This window comes from Cydia pomonella, chromosome 21 (genome assembly GCF_033807575.1).
Source record: "Cydia pomonella isolate Wapato2018A chromosome 21, ilCydPomo1, whole genome shotgun sequence".
Classification (NCBI taxonomy): Eukaryota; Metazoa; Arthropoda; class Insecta; order Lepidoptera; family Tortricidae; genus Cydia; species Cydia pomonella.
In genome coordinates this window covers 4,418,811-4,436,200 of record NC_084723.1, presented here as the reverse complement: position 1 = coordinate 4,436,200, position 17,390 = coordinate 4,418,811, and the positions used below count along the sequence as shown (strand labels likewise).

At 37.9% G+C, this 17,390-nt stretch overlaps 1 long non-coding RNA gene across 1 annotated transcript; it reads right to left on the bottom strand.

Moving 5' to 3' along the window:
* Window positions 1-6,220: 6,220 nt before the first annotated feature.
* LOC133529872 (uncharacterized) lies at window positions 6,221-6,895 on the bottom strand. Its single transcript, XR_009801238.1, has 2 exons — window positions 6,686-6,895; window positions 6,221-6,614 (listed from the first exon to the last, which is right to left on the bottom strand). It is a non-coding gene; the product is annotated as an uncharacterized LOC133529872 (long non-coding RNA).
* Window positions 6,896-17,390: the final 10,495 nt, after the last annotated feature.

Here is a 17,390-nt window from a genome sequence, read left to right as displayed (position 1 = left end):
ACTCAAAAAGTAAAATAACTAAAATGTACACGTGATGCAAATGTGTAGCGAGTCTTTGCGCGAGAAAGCTGCCTGCACGAGGGTCTCCTGTTGCCTCCCTTAATCGTTTCCCGAGCTCCTTGTGGAGCCCACGCGCACTTTTGCCCCACGGCCCGAGTGTCTCGAATCCAAAGGCTACGAACTCGTAGTTGGCGCCGAGACGGCTATATTTCTCGTGTGAATACGCCTGTTGTGTATTTTAAATTCAAATAATTTAATGTTTATATCAAAATCAAAATTACAAAATGAATAATTCCTGTTGTTTTGGTTATTTTAATAGGAAGTCTGAGAGGTGACTAACTATTAAATCACTACTTTTAAGCATTTAATGTATTTAAAATGATGAATGTATAACAATTTTTTTTTATATTTCATGTTCTCAAAGTGGGTCGTTGTTGTTCTAATAAGTGTGCAAAAAATGATACGTTTTTGCTCTAGAGCACTGTACTATCTATGTACTTTTTTTTTACGATGAACAATTAAAATTTTGGTCTAAAATGGATTTGCTATACAATTTCAATTCTGATAAATCAACTCCACATTCCATAAAAACGATATTTTTACCTAAATAGTTAATTGAAAGTACCCTCAAGAAAAACTACTAAAGTATATACCTAGTCCTCATATTCGAAATGAAAAGTAGTGTATTTAACTCGTGTGAAAGGCACCATTTCAGCCTCGGACTATTGGCACTCTTACTGCGTCCGAACGCCAAACTACCTCGCCAAAAATGGGTGGGTATCATCCCTTGGTAAACAATCTACTGTTTCATGCCAGAATTCAAATCTGATAGGTACTAATATGTTTCTCTTCAGCGGTTCTATTCGTTTATGCCTACATAACTCTAAATATACATGACCCTACCGGGTAGTTGACCTCAAGTACAATAACTTATCCTAGCCGCTGGTGTGGAACGTATAGGAAAACGCAAGTGAAATTCAATATCAAAAACCACAACTACCTAATACGCCCTGGGCTGAAGAAAGTTAGCATTTCTGTCTGTCTATTTCTTACCCAATTATCGAGGAAGACTTGTGTTTGAAGCGTGTATGTACACACTCGTTTTCCTGTCTTGGGGTCTCTCGACGAGTGTGTATATCCGGCAATTCAGGCATTAGACTCTTTGAAACAAAGAAAAATATAGGATAAAACGCGCATGTATTATTATTATTATTATTATTTTCCAATATTTGTTTTTCTCTCCAATTGGAGGTGATTTTACTTCCATATTCGCGGGCTTTTGGCCAAACGAATATAGAAGGATATATTTTCCCCTAATTTTCTTATTATTGGGGTTTCGGGCCTTTGAGTGCCACGTCGACCAGGTAGTGATCTATTAACGCGCATGTAACACCTCAGACTTCTATAGGCTATGGGGACTTCTTGCCATCAGGCGGCCGTATGCTTTTTTGCCACCGTCGAGGTATAAAAAAATGACAAAACATCATAAATAACTTTTTAGGGTTCCGTACCAAGTTACAAAAGGAACCCTTATGATGCGACTCTGTCCGTCCGTCTGTCACATCGCTAAATATCTGGAAAACTACTAAGGTGGTTCGCTTTCCATACAAAAACCAGTTGCCTTTTATTAAGTTAATACATACCATTACAACATAAATATTTTTGCGCTTCTGTCTACTTTCAAATATTAGTTTCCGCTATTAAATTGGTAGAAAAACTTTGTTTCATACAGAAATCACGCAAAAAAATGTTATATTTTTTATCAATGTAACACCAAAATAACGTTTTTTTACGTGATTTCTGTATGAAATAAAGTTTTTATATCAATTTAGCACAAACGAATATTCGAAAGTAGATAGATGCGCATAGTGTGTAATGACGTCATGAAACGCTATTGTATTTTGTATGGAAGCTATCGATTTAAAATTTGGAAAAGTTATGAAGAGTGCTAACCCAGACACACTGAAAGTATTTTTTTTTAATTAACTATTGAAAATGCTTAATATGAAAAGGCGGCAAATTTCAAAGTCTACCAGGTTAAGTGGGGTATTATTTGAATGAGCTCAAATTTAACATCCCTAAACTTTTTTTAATTACACACAATTTAATAAGGTGTAATAGTACCTGTCAGTCTATATTAAGATTAAAAGCTTTTTGACGCCCACCTTAACAGTCACTTAATGATTAATTAAGCATTAAGTTTTAATCTTTATGAAACTTGTTTGTAACATACAGGGATTAATTAAAACTGTGGAAGTCATAATTTTAAATTTAAAAAAAAAATGACAAGAAATCTAAGTAACAAATTAAATGTAGATTTGCGCAGACATATTTAGGGCTCTGTGATCAACTAAGAACCCTTATAGTTTCGCCATGTCCGTCTGTCCGTCCGCGGCTTTGCTCCGTAATCGTCAGTACTAGGAAGCTGCAATTTGGCATGGATACATAAATTATGCATGGCGGCCGAACGGTAAAATTACACTAGTAATTTTTTTTTTTGCTTTTTCCCAATGGTATGGTGTGGGGTATCGTTGGATAGGTCTTTTACTCTCTTATGGTAAGGGCTATTGGCGGATTTTTTTTTATGATATAGGACGCTAACGAATGTTTACCGTGTCCCATGGACACCTGCACCACAGTTGCAAGTGTTGCCGGCGTTTAAGATAGGAGTATAAAGCTGGATAGTACAGTAAGTAACTTTGGCATAGACAAGCTTCAGTATTTACCTAACTAACCTATAAAGAACCCAATTATAAAAGGAATACAGCGTCCAACTGGTCGGCCTGCAGCATGGACCCCATTACACTGGCGGTGTTACCCCACAGAACCGCTAACGCAATACGCTGAGAGAGGTATATAATGGTGTATAAATTAAATACATACATACATTTTTTATATACTACGTCGGTGGCAAACAAGCATACGGCCCGCCTGATGGTAAGCAGTCTCCGTAGCCTATGAGCGCCTGCAACTCTAGAGGAGTTACATGCGCGTTGCCGACCCTAACACTCCGCACCCTCATTGAGCTCTAGCAACCTTACTCACCGGCAGGAGTACAACACTATGTAGAAGTCCATTGATTTAAAGCTCAGTAAATGGGGTTTATCATACAAACCACTGCATCCAGTTAATATTTCTTTTATTACATCGATACACCGTATTAACTAAGATCAAATCGTACATAATATCGGTCGACGGCATTCCGCCAAAATCTGACAGTTCTCTATATAAAACTAAAATGACCATAAACACAACAACCAAAAAGTATAAAGCCCGGTGCATACTACACGTTATTATCAGTATAAGGCCACATACAGGATATTAACTATTGTGATGCTTACAGCTTCGGCCATCCTTTTTTTTTAAAGTGAGCCCTCTCACTAAAAGTAATTATAAACATTAATAACAACAGCAATATATCGTAACACCTTTATCGATATCAAAGATAAACATTCACAACAACAGTATTTGTAAACTTCTACACAGTACACTTCTTATGCACAGTATGGGCTCACATGAATCAATCATAGCCAATAATAACCTTTAGCCTTATTGAGAAATAAATCTTAACGCTTAACATGCTTGAATCTGAGATCATGTAAACAGTCATTGAATACAACCAACACCTCGTAGCATTAACAGCCTTCTTTAGATAGTCTTTCAATATATGAACTAACTTACAATCATGGTCTGCTCTAGGCAGTCTGCCAAAGTATAAACCAACCTCAACGATCACAGTCTGCCCTCAAGGCCTGATCTAAACAATTTGGCAAAGTATAATACATGATCATAAACAATCACAGTCTGCACTCAAGGCCTGATCTAAACAATTTGGCAAAGTATAATACATGATCATAAACAATCACAGTCTGCACTCAAGGCCTGATCTAAACAATTTGGCAAAGTATAATACATGATCATAAACAATCACAGTCTGCACTCAAGGCCTGATCTAAACAATTTGGCAAAGTATAATACATGATCATAAACAATCACAGTCTGCACTCAAGGCCTGATCTAAACAATTTAGCAAAGTATAATACATGATCGTAAACAATCACAGTCTGCACTCAAGGCCTGCTCTAAACAGTTGGGCAAAGTATAATACATGATCATAAACAATCACAGTCTGCACTCAAGGCCTGCTCTAAACAGTTGGACAAAGTATAATACATGATCATAAACAATCACAGTCTGCACTCAAGGCCTGCTCTAAACAGTCTGGCAAAGTATAAATACATGATCATAAACAATCACAGTCTGCCTCAAGGCCTGCTCTAAACAGTTTGAAAAAGTATATAACATGATCAGAAGCAATCACAGTCTGCCCTTAAGGCCTGCTCTAAACAGTTTGGCAAAATATAATACATAACCACAAACAATCACAGTCTGCCCTCAAGGCCTGCTCTAAACAGTTTGGCAAAGTATAAATCAACATCAAAAATCACAGTCTGCCCTCAAGGCCTGCTCTAGGAATTTTAACAAAATATAACACATCATAAACAATCACAGTCTGCCTTCAAGGCCTGCTCTAGACATCATTCCAAAGTATAAATTGTTATAGCCTGCTCTAGACTTGACTGGTCTAGACAGTCTGCCATCACGGCCTGCTCTAAAAGACAAGCTGCTATCAAAGCCTGTTCTAGACAGTCTGCCAAAACTCACACCTAATCATTTTAATGATTTAATTTGTTAGGGCCTGCTCTAGACTAGATTAGTCTAGACAGTCTGCCACAACGGCCTGCTCTAGAAGACAGGCTGCTATCATAGCCTGTTCTAGACAGTCTGCCAAACCTCACACCTAATCATTGTAATGATTTAATTTGTTATGGCCTGCTCTAGACTAGATTCGTCTAGACAGTCTGCCATCACGGCCTGCTCTAGAAGACAGGCTGCTATCATAGCCTGTTCTAGACAGTCTGCCAAACCTCACACCTAATCATTGTACTGATTTAATTTGTTATGGCCTGCTTCAGACTAGATTAGTCTAGACAGTCTGCCATCACGGCCTGCTCTAGAAGACAGGCTGCTATCATAGCCTGTTCTAGACAGTCTGCCTTCAAAGCCTACTCTGGGCAGTTTGTCAAAGTATAAACGAATATAATGAATCAGGCAACAAGGCCAACTTCTTCAATTTCAACATTCATTCAGCAAATAGTAGTGGGGTTTTTAGGTGCACTCAATGTATGGGAACCAATATTTTTCTCATTAAAGCATGAGACTTGGCACACTTGTTACTAAGGTGGACCAGAGTCGAAAACGCCCGGGAGGCAGCGGGAGACACCCCTCTAGGGGGGAGGGGGAGGGGGTGAAGTTTTCCTACGCCGCGCGCACTGTTGGTCGTTATAACTACTAAACTATAGCTACTAGGGCAAGTGTGGTATCATTTTCGGATAAATAAAAGATGGTCAATCATTTTCTAAAACAAAAAAAAACACCTTTACATAGAAAAAAATTGAAATACGGCCCAAAATCTAAAATCTTTTGAGTAAAAAAAATCTTTCAAGGTCAATAAATTTTTAATGATTACCGATATCGGATTAAAAAAAATATATTTAAAAAGGCGCATTAATACAAATTCCAAAAATATAAGTAACATTGCAAATATTTAAGAAAAAAATTGTTTAAAAAAATATAGAAATATAGAAAGAAATATAGAAAATATAGAGTCGTAAAAAAATCTTAGCCAATTATGAACATCAAAAACGAGTTTTATAGGTTGCTAGTGTCCTGTAAGCTGTAACTAATAAGGATGGAGTTTTCATTAGATATAGTATATCATCATATCAGCTCATATATGTCCCCACCGAGGGGCTCGAGCCTACCCTGCATTAGGGTGATCGGGCCTTAGTCGATCACGCGAGCCCAGTGCGGGTTGGTCGACTTCACACACAAGCTTCGAGTTTCCTCGCAGCCGTGTGCAGGTTTCCTCACGATGTTTTCCTTCACCGTAAGAGCGTCGAATAAACGTACATATGAAATCGAGATTCGAAAACACATTGGTATGCGGCCAGGATTCGAACCACGACCTCCCGCACAGGAGGTAGCGGTCTTAAGCATTACGCCACCGACGCTCTCTATATATAGTATATAGCTCAATTTTAATAATTATTTGATAGAAGACATTTTTTATCGTGTGTATAAGCATATTTAAACTTATGGCTCAGCTGGGCACGATTTCAAGTGACCCAAAATCTATAAAGAAATTAAACAAACAGTATAGAATTTTACTTAAAAATGTTTATTATTTACATTGTCCCCCACAATCGCAAAGCTCCGTGCACTTAAGTTGCCGCTGAAAGCACCGGCACCTCGAGCCGCCGCACCTCTTTTTGCATCTGCACCGGATCATTTCCAGGCATGCATCTGCAGCTACGGGCTAGTCTGTCCATGTAGGTTGCCAGCTTTCACTGACTTTTCTCCATCCCCAGTTAGATGGACAGGGAAGATTTTGATTCGGTGACATCTGACCCCATACATGGACTGCTTGGAACACTGCCCGCAGGAAATGCTGGTATAGAGCAGCTTTCGTCGGAGGTATATTCTCCAATTGGCGGTCTTTTTTCGAGAATAGGTGCTTTCGGGCTTCGTTTACGGTTGTAAATGAACTGGCTCTAAAACAAAACAAAAAAATTAGTTACTAGACTATTTTATTGTATTGCTAGTTTTAAAAAGTGCTTATTACCTGTCATATAAAATGACGACAAACTTTTCGATTACTGTAAACGCCTCGCTAGTACTCCCCTCATATGCTGCCAGAAACCCTTCTGTGGCATTGGGAAATGCGTTCCATGCATCTATTGCACTTTTTTTTCCTTTCCCGTTAAAATAGGACACAGTATCACAACCTGTGAAGGCATGGAACAGGGGGAGGACTTTCGCTTTTTGTGGCCCTGTAAAAGAAAATAATATGTTTTATATAGCCCGCCTAGTACCTGAGCTAGAAGAGCTGTGGGCACGAAATAGCAAAAACTCTAGGTAAAAAATAATTATAAATTGTATTTATCTACGTTACGCCCTAGCCACTAGCTAGAATAGAATAGAATGCACTGAGACTATAACGCTAGGCGGGCTATATAAAACATATTATTTTCTTTTACAGGTGTCGTCAAGCTCACCATACTTATTAACCTATCGAATGAGCTAATGGTTTTACGGATACTGGAAAGCGATATGTAAATGTACTACATACCTATACGAGGCCTGGATGTTAGTGAGATGACGATATGAGTTGTGCTGGTGTCCGACTTTATTACCTACATATAACATGAGTATCACATGATTATCCACCTGGTTTCTTGAGCTTAATAGTCGCCTCCAAACCTCCCCTTATAGCGACCCCTTTCCTCACACAAAGTTTACCTTAAGTTCATATTAGCCTCACTGGATCACTGTTCACTCTGAGTACTGATAACGTTGGTCACAATATACTAGAGACACATCATTATTCTAATAACACCATAAGAACGTTCTTGACTTGATCTAAAAGCAAATATCACTGCCGCGTCGATCTGTTCGCACACAACCTCCTTTTTCCTACTGTCGTTCTCATCTACCCTCTCACCTTCCCTCAAAAAATCCCAATAACCTCGAAGCGGTTACTTAAGTTAAACGTGACTACTAGCGCCATCTACTCCATGACGTTGGCAAATATTAGCGGGTTCGCAATACGTTGGCGACACTCCCGCCCAGAAAGAAAATGCTACTCTTAATTGAAATTAGATGTCTATAGGCAAACATATAAATAAATCAACAACTAGATAATAAGAACACTTGTGAATAACAATGTGTTTTCTCGAACCGCATGGTTCACCCTTTGCGTCGTGAATCGGCACGGCCTGAGACTTTGTGCAATTTCTGATGACGTTACAGAAATGTGCTGAGACACTGCGTTTCTGAGATCGATCCAATCGTGCATCTGGTCTGAGTTGAGTTGTGATTGTGAGTGATCTGTCTTGAGCTGATAAAGAACAGGATTCTGAGTCTGGTCTGAGCATTCATCAATGTTTGTGCTGAGCCAAATAATAACAGGATCCTAAGACTGATCTGAATACTGATCAATTTCCGTGCTAAACTGATTGAAAGCAGGATTCTGAAACTGGTGTGAGCGTCCATCGATGTCTGAGCTAAGCTGAGTGGGATCACGGCTGCGACCTGTCATATTTGGTCCATTACTGGTCTCTCCGTCAACCCATGACCAATGTTATTTCTTACACTCCAGCGCGTACGGTTCTCGATTGCTCCGAGCAGTCTCTAGTTGCAATTTAGGTCACGAGAAGAGACCGCGTCATGCGGCCCATGTGTCAGAGAGTGGCAATGCGATCTGATATCAAATATCGGTATTATTAAACAGTGAGAGCTCCGTTCGCGATAGGTTTATCCCATCTGTAACTACCATCTGTGATTCGCTCTGTCACTTTGTCACTTTGCTCTTTTGACATCGTTATTAACATAATAACCTATTTCACCACTTCAAGTGTCACAACTATTACTACAGCAGACGTAAACAACTGTAACTGTTTTGAACACTGCGACGACCGCGAGAACGAAAAGAACATACGTTTTTTATATGCAATGATAGTTACCACACAGACAAATGCGGCCATCTTATCCGAACAGGTGTATGTAACCTAAATTCCCACTACTTCTCTTTACTGAATATTACTCGCAGTAATCTACTATGTTAAGTATTCGCTTTAAATCTATTCGCTTATCCATTAAGGCCACTGTTGACATGTCCATCTCTGGGTGCACCCACTTCATGTCCGGCAGCCCTCCCCAGCCAAGGGAGAATCACGCTATTTTTATATAATCACAAATCAGAATGTAAAATAGAATCTATTTACAACTCGACCACACTCCTTTTTTTATGCTAATTGGACATTCAACAGACTTGTCAAATCAGGCTCCCACTTCGAACCGTCAAATCCAAAACAAGTGATGTGATATTCAAGGCACCTTTTCTTACCGTTCATTTCGATTTATCAAGCAGATATTGAGTCAAAATGAACTCTGTTTTTTTTGTTTGCAAAGTGGTTTTTATTCTTCTTATCATTCTCTGGTGCGTTTATATCGCGCCTGGTGTGAAATAATCTAGTTTAAATATGTTGGGACAGTCAAGTTGTCAGCAACAGTTTTAAAAGTATTATATCGCGTCCGTGATTTTATTCACGTCGATTTACGCATAAACATTTTTGCCACACTTTATTCTGTCTAAATTGAGCTACACTGATACCGCCTTTGGGGGGTGGATGCTGGCGAGTACCTCGGTATTAATTCAACGCATTCAAAATGCTTTTCTTTTCTGTTTCTTGCCGTTCTCACATCACACCATTTTTAAACCGTTATAACCTATTAAATATGTCTGCCAGACCTACCTTACACTTTGCATCATTGCTTTTTGGAGTCATTCGCGATTAACAGCCGTCTTATCTATTTGAAAAACTTAAGATTTCGAAGGGTCATATACGTGGTGTCCTCAGGCTTAACGGCACGCAACACAGTAAGTCCGCTTTTCGTGGCAGCTTTCGATATGTTTACTCTTTGATTACATCCCCGTGCACATGCATCAGTCCTGCTAAGGATGGTAGAAACAGCAATACATATACTGTACATCCGAGGTACCGATCCATCTTCCTCATTCCGATCAGATCTTAAATTAAGCAAAATATCGCCAGCCTTCCGCACCACAGTGTTTTAACTGCTGTGTCCATCAAATTGACCCAATCTGTTTCTTTTATTCACGAATAATCACTTCACAACTTTAACAACCATGCGAGACATATAGATGGGTACTCAGTAGCAAATTCTCAACGTGTGCCAATTAATAAAGAATACAGTGGGTGCGGCGTATACTCTTTAAGGCTTTGCGCTTTATTGACTTCGCATTCGCAAAGGCTTTTGATTTCTTTAACTGGAGTTAAATGTTCAGAGTTATGAGAAATGGGGATACCGTAACACGTAATCCTTTTATAGTTGAACGAGGAGTGCAACTGTTCACTGAGATCTGTGAATAGACAATATAGGATAGGAGTATAGGAAGGTTGTGAGGGTGATGTCCAAGTTGGTGGCCAACTAATCAATAAACTCAGTTTTGCAGATGACATGACTATATTAGGTTAAGTGTCCGTGGAAAATGAATTTCGGTTCTGCTACAAAAGATTGGGTATGCCAGTAATGAGTCCATTTTCAGGATGCAGATCCATACCTTATGATCAATAGAAATGAGATGAAGATGATGCATGTCGATCTTCCTTGTAAAATTAAGAGAATCAATGAATTGCACGATCTTGAGGCAAGTTGTTCGTTTACTTGGTATTTTAAATAAGTGATGATGGCATCTGCGACTAAAAGGTGATCAGAAGAGCTCATGTGGCCAAAGCTGCGGTGAAACGACTCGCCAGGATATGCATATGGAATAACATAAAACAAGGATCAGACTAATGCGGGCGCCTTGGTTTCTCGATCATATTCTTTACATGTCCGAAACCTAGACCATTGAAACTGAAACCCATCATAGGACAGATGCATTTGAGATATGATGCTGGCGAAGAAAGCTTGAACGTTACTACGGTGCAACTGCTTCAACTCTTGACAAACTCGACATCACCGAGGTTATCCACTGTTAGTACCCATAGCGTTCTTAGTTTCTTCGGCTATCGAGGCCGAACCAAGAAAGGAAGAGCCAAGGAAGCGTAGGGATGGACGTATGGTCACACGCCGTTGGGCGAACAGAATAACATTAAAGATAAATCCACATTACAGGCTAGCATACACCGCCCAAGAAAGAGCGGCTTCGAGTGCACTGGTGAAGAACCACACAGGACAGGTGTCCACAGTGACTTATGACGATACGGCAACGAATAAGACTTTGATAAATCTGTTTTGTGACTATTGCTACTGTAGGAGTCGTACATAAAACAATTAAGGCTCCTCTTCCCGCAAAATACCGTAAAACTAAGTTATTCAGAACCATATTTTATATTAAACATTGATACTTTCTGAGCAGCAAAAAACATATAACAATCTACAAGATATGACCAACGATATATTTTTCTGGAAATCTATTTTAATTTACACAACTATATTTCTTTCAGTTAGATCGGTATTACTTCTGCAAAAATATGGAACTTTACAATCATTCTCACAAGACACTATAAAATGATTTGGTTTTCTTGCTTTTTGCAATTTCATAAAACTATGCCTCAATTTCTAAAAACAATAAGCCTAAATTCCGCCTAGATTCCTACCATTACCCCCCTCTGCGGAGGCAGTGCGAGGCAAGTCGTATTGCTAGACGGACCTGTGCTGCATTGCACGCGCGAGCAAGCGATATTCTATTTCGAACGCATAGCTCTGCGCGCTCGATCTTTTGCAGTGGGTGGTGCGGTGAGGGGTATAAAGCTCCGCCCACACGCGCGAGGTCATTGGCGTCGAGTGCAGCCTTAACACTACGATATTTCACGGCAATATTAAAATGAATCAAGAAAGATATCGAACTTCCTTATATGACATCTGATTCTAATTGTGATTATGATTCTTGGGATCATAGTGTAGCTCCAGTCTGCATTTCAATCCGATTAAATCTGATAAACAAGCTGAGGTGTCCCGATCAATTATTATCAATAATTATTTGGCTTATGATTAATCTCTTCCTTTTAAAGGTTTAATGGTCTGAGCTTTTGCATACTAAAATAATTAATAATAAAGTCCTTTTTATTGTTTCTAAAGATGATATTATACAAAATAGATGATATTATATCTGAATTACTTCTGTCATTACATTTATTAAAATAACACAATACTTGAGAAATTCTGATCTTATTCAGAAATGTATCCACCATGGTCTTCTACCGCCTTTGTAATTATTACTATGAGTATGAAGGTTGAAGGTACTTAATATGTACATCTACGACGAGTAGACTCGATTGAGTTGGCGACATCAATTAACATCTACTGCTCGATTCCACTTTCATTTAACAAAATTAAAATAGTTTTGCATGGCTAGTGACTATTCTTTAAATTATCTACCACTCCCTTACCTGTTTTTGTTGGAATAAAATACATAATAAAGAAACCACTAGCCCATTCAATTAGTATGCAATTCATTTGAAGTCTTCTCAATAATAATATATTTTAATATTTTTAACCCTAGGTTTGGGTCATCGCATGTACATGACATAGATACATACACAATTCAGAAGTTAAGTTAATATTTATCTAATTAGTTTATATCAAATCGCTAATCTGTGACTGTCCACACTATGAATCAATGGTTGAATAATAATAGGAAGTCCTTATACCTATAGGGTATGGCTTAGGTGCAAACATATATATTATAATAGCCTGGTGGCTTATAGTAAACAGTTTTGCGTTTGCAATTTACTGTTATACAAGTTGATATTTATTGATTCTCTGATGACAATCTCTAGATTGGAATGTTAATTGGGATTGAATCAAGATACTGTGCTGAGTTACATGAACAGAAAAAGTAAGTGAATATTATTTAAACAATATTTATTTATTTTTATTCGTTTACAATCCTTTTAACCGTTTATTTTTTAGGACAGCAATATCATGCATGCCAACTGTTAAATCTAGCGAGAGCCCCATATTGGCAGTTTGCTGGTGCCATTGGAGTGGCTGCGCGATTCTGATTGGGTCTCAATGATGGTCCTGGTCCTTTGAGTTTGGGTAGCCATGTACATATTATGACATCAAATTGTAATCTGATTTCAAGTGCCTCCTGCATTTTCATTAAGGCACGTTACAGGTTACTACATCTAAATGATACCTATAACTTCTAAGAAACCAACCCGTACCAATACCTTACAACTGTAACAACAAACAACAATGAGGCAAGACATTCCTTAACATCTCTTATGTTATGAGTGGTTCTAGTCCTTCAAACGAAGTGAAAGGGTTGATTTCGAATTTTGAATTACACGCAATGCGAATGCTTCTGATTTTAGCTTAGTGAAGATATGGATGCGCAAAACATACGATTATAATAGCCTAGTTTGGTTGTTTGGAAGATGTCGCTCTTCAGCGATAAGACCGCTTGTTGTGCACCATAGTTTGAGTTATGTGCTTAATCTGTATGTTATTTTCGTTTTTATATTGGTGAGCAACAAAGAATATTTGTACTGTATTATTTTATTAATCTTGATAAAATAAATTTTGTTTCATTCTAAGAGAATATTTATGGATCATATAAGTATATCGAACGAATGTTAAATCTGGTTCCTACCTAATACGTTAAACATGATACATTCGTTTTCTGAAAAGACACGCAGTATAAATTGTTTCCATCCACCACGCACACTTGCGCACACGACGAGTCAAATCAGGGCTGAGCTGATAATTTGTGATAAAGCGGATATTCTGCAAGCAATGCGTGTTATACAAAAGCATCATTCATAAGAGATTATGGTCCTTTTCACAAAATGTTATAAACACCAATATAACTAGATCCCGAAGTTACAGAAAATATACCAAATCGGGGGTCAGACCTAAACTGGTTTGTAAGCAACAACAGTCGGCAAGGCATTATATCACTATCCGCATGATAAATAAACTTTAAATTTGATACTATTAACTATAACAACTATTCCGCCAAACAGAACAATGAATGAGAGATTTTGATTCTTATTATTTTAATATTAAAATGTTAATTATTTTGTTAATGAATTGTTGATCAACAGCATGATTTGAATCTGTGATAAAGTCGCTGTTTGAAAGGATGTATCCTGGGTCACAACACAAATTGACCAGCAAATTTTAATTCAAAATTTTATTTAATTTATATCAAAGATTGGTCAGGCAACTAAATCTAAACACGTAGGTAAAGTACCTTGTCCCCTACATAATCAAATATAAATATCAAAATTAACATAACGTATAGGTACCTAAATATAGATTATAGTTAAACCTCTTGTTTAACTTAAACTTAGGTTTGAGCAGTTTGACCTGTTAGGTATGAGCAGGTATGGTAATGGCACCATTCATTAGACATTTAAGAGAACAATTGGATAATTGCTGACACTTCACCGATAATTGAAAAATTTCTACCGCTTTGGGCGTTAAAATTTGAGTTGAATGTCCTTTCACCTTTTATTATTTTCGACATGTTTAATGAAATATGTAGTTAGGTACTTGGTTTCAATATAATGAAATGTGAGACTTAAGAGTTCTAAGGCTCTTGTTGAAGGTAAAATGTTACTAAGTCAGTGTTTAAAAACTGATGATAAATACTTGTTTTATAGGATTTATAGTAAACACGAATTACGAATGTTTACTGAGACTTACCTGATTCATAAATGATTACTGATTACCTTTTATTATTCAGTAGAGATAACTATATTTTCTGATGTGACAATCTTTGCCACTCTCTCATTCTTTTAACATAGAAATGTTGAATCTGTTTAGTAACGTCACATATAATCATGAGCGTAAAAGTAAAATCTTGAGCGTTGCGAGTGTTTCAAGGCACGTGAGTTGAAAACAAACTTTGCTGCTCTGGTAAAACATAAACATTTTTATCACATCAATTATTGTCAAATACTGGTTCTAAAACATAAAAATTTAAATATTTATATCATTCAAAACCATAACATGAAATTCCATTCCATTCCACTGCTTATAGCTGCTATAGGGCTAATAAACACACTGTTTTCAAAGATTAAAGAGAGCTTTTTAATTCAGACTACCCTTTGTCGCAAAATATTAATAATCGTGAAAGTATGTATTTATATATCTGCTTTTTATAAACTATATTATGATACCTACTGACACTTGCAATCTCTTGTATATCAAAGAGCAAGAATGTTCAGTTAAAATGTATGTAGGTACTCACTCAATTGCCTATGTGCTCAGGTGAACCACTAACATTCGCCTGCTGAATACCTTTTTGGTAGAAATAATATAAATATGGGCTTCATGGTTGAAATAAAACATTAAATTGAATTAAATAAACCAAATATTGTAGCTCTTTAGTTGTACGCGCTTAAATAAATTGACTTTTCATATGTTAGAGATAAATATATGTTACTTTTGATGATGATAACAGTGCATGTGAATAAAAATTCCCAGCATGCTCCACCATGTCGTCAAGCTCACCATACTTATTAACCTATCGAATGAGCTAATGGTTTTACGGATACTGGAAAGCGATATGTAAATGTACTACATACCTATACGAGGCCTGGATGTTAGTGAGATGACGATATGAGTTGTGCTGGTGTCCGACTTTATTACCTACATATAACATGAGTATCACATGATTATCCACCTGGTTTCTTGAGCTTAATAGTCGCCTCCAAACCTCCCCTTATAGCGACCCCTTTCCTCACACAAAGTTTACCTTAAGTTCATATTAGCCTCACTGGATCACTGTTCACTCTGAGTACTGATAACGTTGGTCACAATATACTAGAGACACATCATTATTCTAATAACACCATAAGAACGTTCTTGACTTGATCTAAAAGCAAATATCACTGCCGCGTCGATCTGTTCGCACACAACCTCCTTTTTCCTACTGTCGTTCTCATCTACCCTCTCACCTTCCCTCAAAAAATCCCAATAACCTCGAAGCGGTTACTTAAGTTAAACGTGACTACTAGCGCCATCTACTCCATGACGTTGGCAAATATTAGCGGGTTCGCAATACGTTGGCGACAACAGGGCCACAAAAAGCGAAAGTCCTCCCCCTGTTCCATGCCTTCACAGGTTGTAATACTGTGTCCTATTTTAACGGGAAAGGAAAAAAAGTGCAATAGATGCATGGAACGCATTTCCCAATGCCACAGAAGGGTTTCTGGTAGCATATGAGGGGAGTACTAGCGAGGCGTTTACAGTAATCGAAAAGTTTGTCGTCATTTTATATGACAGGTAATAAGCACTTTTTAAAACTAGCAATACAATAAAATAGTCTAGTAACTAATTTTTTTGTTTTGTTTTAGAGCCAGTTCATTTACAACCGTAAACGAAGCCCGAAAGCACCTATTCTCGAAAAAAGACCGCCAATTGGAGAATATACCTCCGACGAAAGCTGCTCTATACCAGCATTTCCTGCGGGCAGTGTTCCAAGCAGTCCATGTATGGGGTCAGATGTCACCGAATCAAAATCTTCCCTGTCCATCTAACTGGGGATGGAGAAAAGTCAGTGAAAGCTGGCAACCTACATGGACAGACTAGCCCGTAGCTGCAGATGCATGCCTGGAAATGATCCGGTGCAGATGCAAAAAGAGGTGCGGCGGCTCGAGGTGCCGGTGCTTTCAGCGGCAACTTAAGTGCACGGAGCTTTGCGATTGTGGGGGACAATGTAAATAATAAATATTTTTAAGTAAAATTCTATACTGTTTGTTTAATTTCTTTATAGATTTTGGGTCACTTGAAATCGTGCCCAGCTGAGCCATAAGTTTAAATATGCTTATACACACGATAAAAAATGTCTTCTATCAAATAATTATTAAAATTGAGCTATATACTATATATAGAGAGCGTCGGTGGCGTAATGCTTAAGACCGCTACCTCCTGTGCGGGAGGTCGTGGTTCGAATCCTGGCCGCATACCAATGTGTTTTCGAATCTCGATTTCATATGTACGTTTATTCGACGCTCTTACGGTGAAGGAAAACATCGTGAGGAAACCTGCACACGGCTGCGAGGAAACTCGAAGCTTGTGTGTGAAGTCGACCAACCCGCACTGGGCTCGCGTGATCGACTAAGGCCCGATCACCCTAATGCAGGGTAGGCTCGAGCCCCTCGGTGGGGAGATATATGAGCTGATATGATGATATACTATATCTAATGAAAACTCCATCCTTATTAGTTACAGCTTACAGGACACTAGCAACCTATAAAACTCGTTTTTGATGTTCATAATTGGCTAAGATTTTTTTACGACTCTATATTTTCTATATTTCTTTCTATATTTCTATATTTTTTTAAACAATTTTTTTCTTAAATATTTGCAATGTTACTTATATTTTTGGAATCTGTATTAATGCGCCTTTTTAAATATATTTTTTTTAATCCGATATCGGTAATCATTAAAAATTTATTGACCTTGAAAGATTTTTTTTACTCAAAAGATTTTAGATTTTGGGCCGTATTTCAATTTTTTTCTATGTAAAGGTGTTTTTTTTTGTTTTAGAAAATGATTGACCATCTTTTATTTATCCGAAAATGATACCACACTTGCCCTAGTAGCTATAGTTTAGTAGTTATAACGACCAACAGTGCGCGCGGCGTAGGAAAACTTCACCCCCTCCCCCTCCCCCCTAGAGGGGTGTCTCCCGCTGCCTCCCGGGCGTTTTCGACTCTGGTCCACCTTAGTAACAAGTGTGCCAAGTCTCATGCTTTAATGAAAAAAATATTGGTATTGTC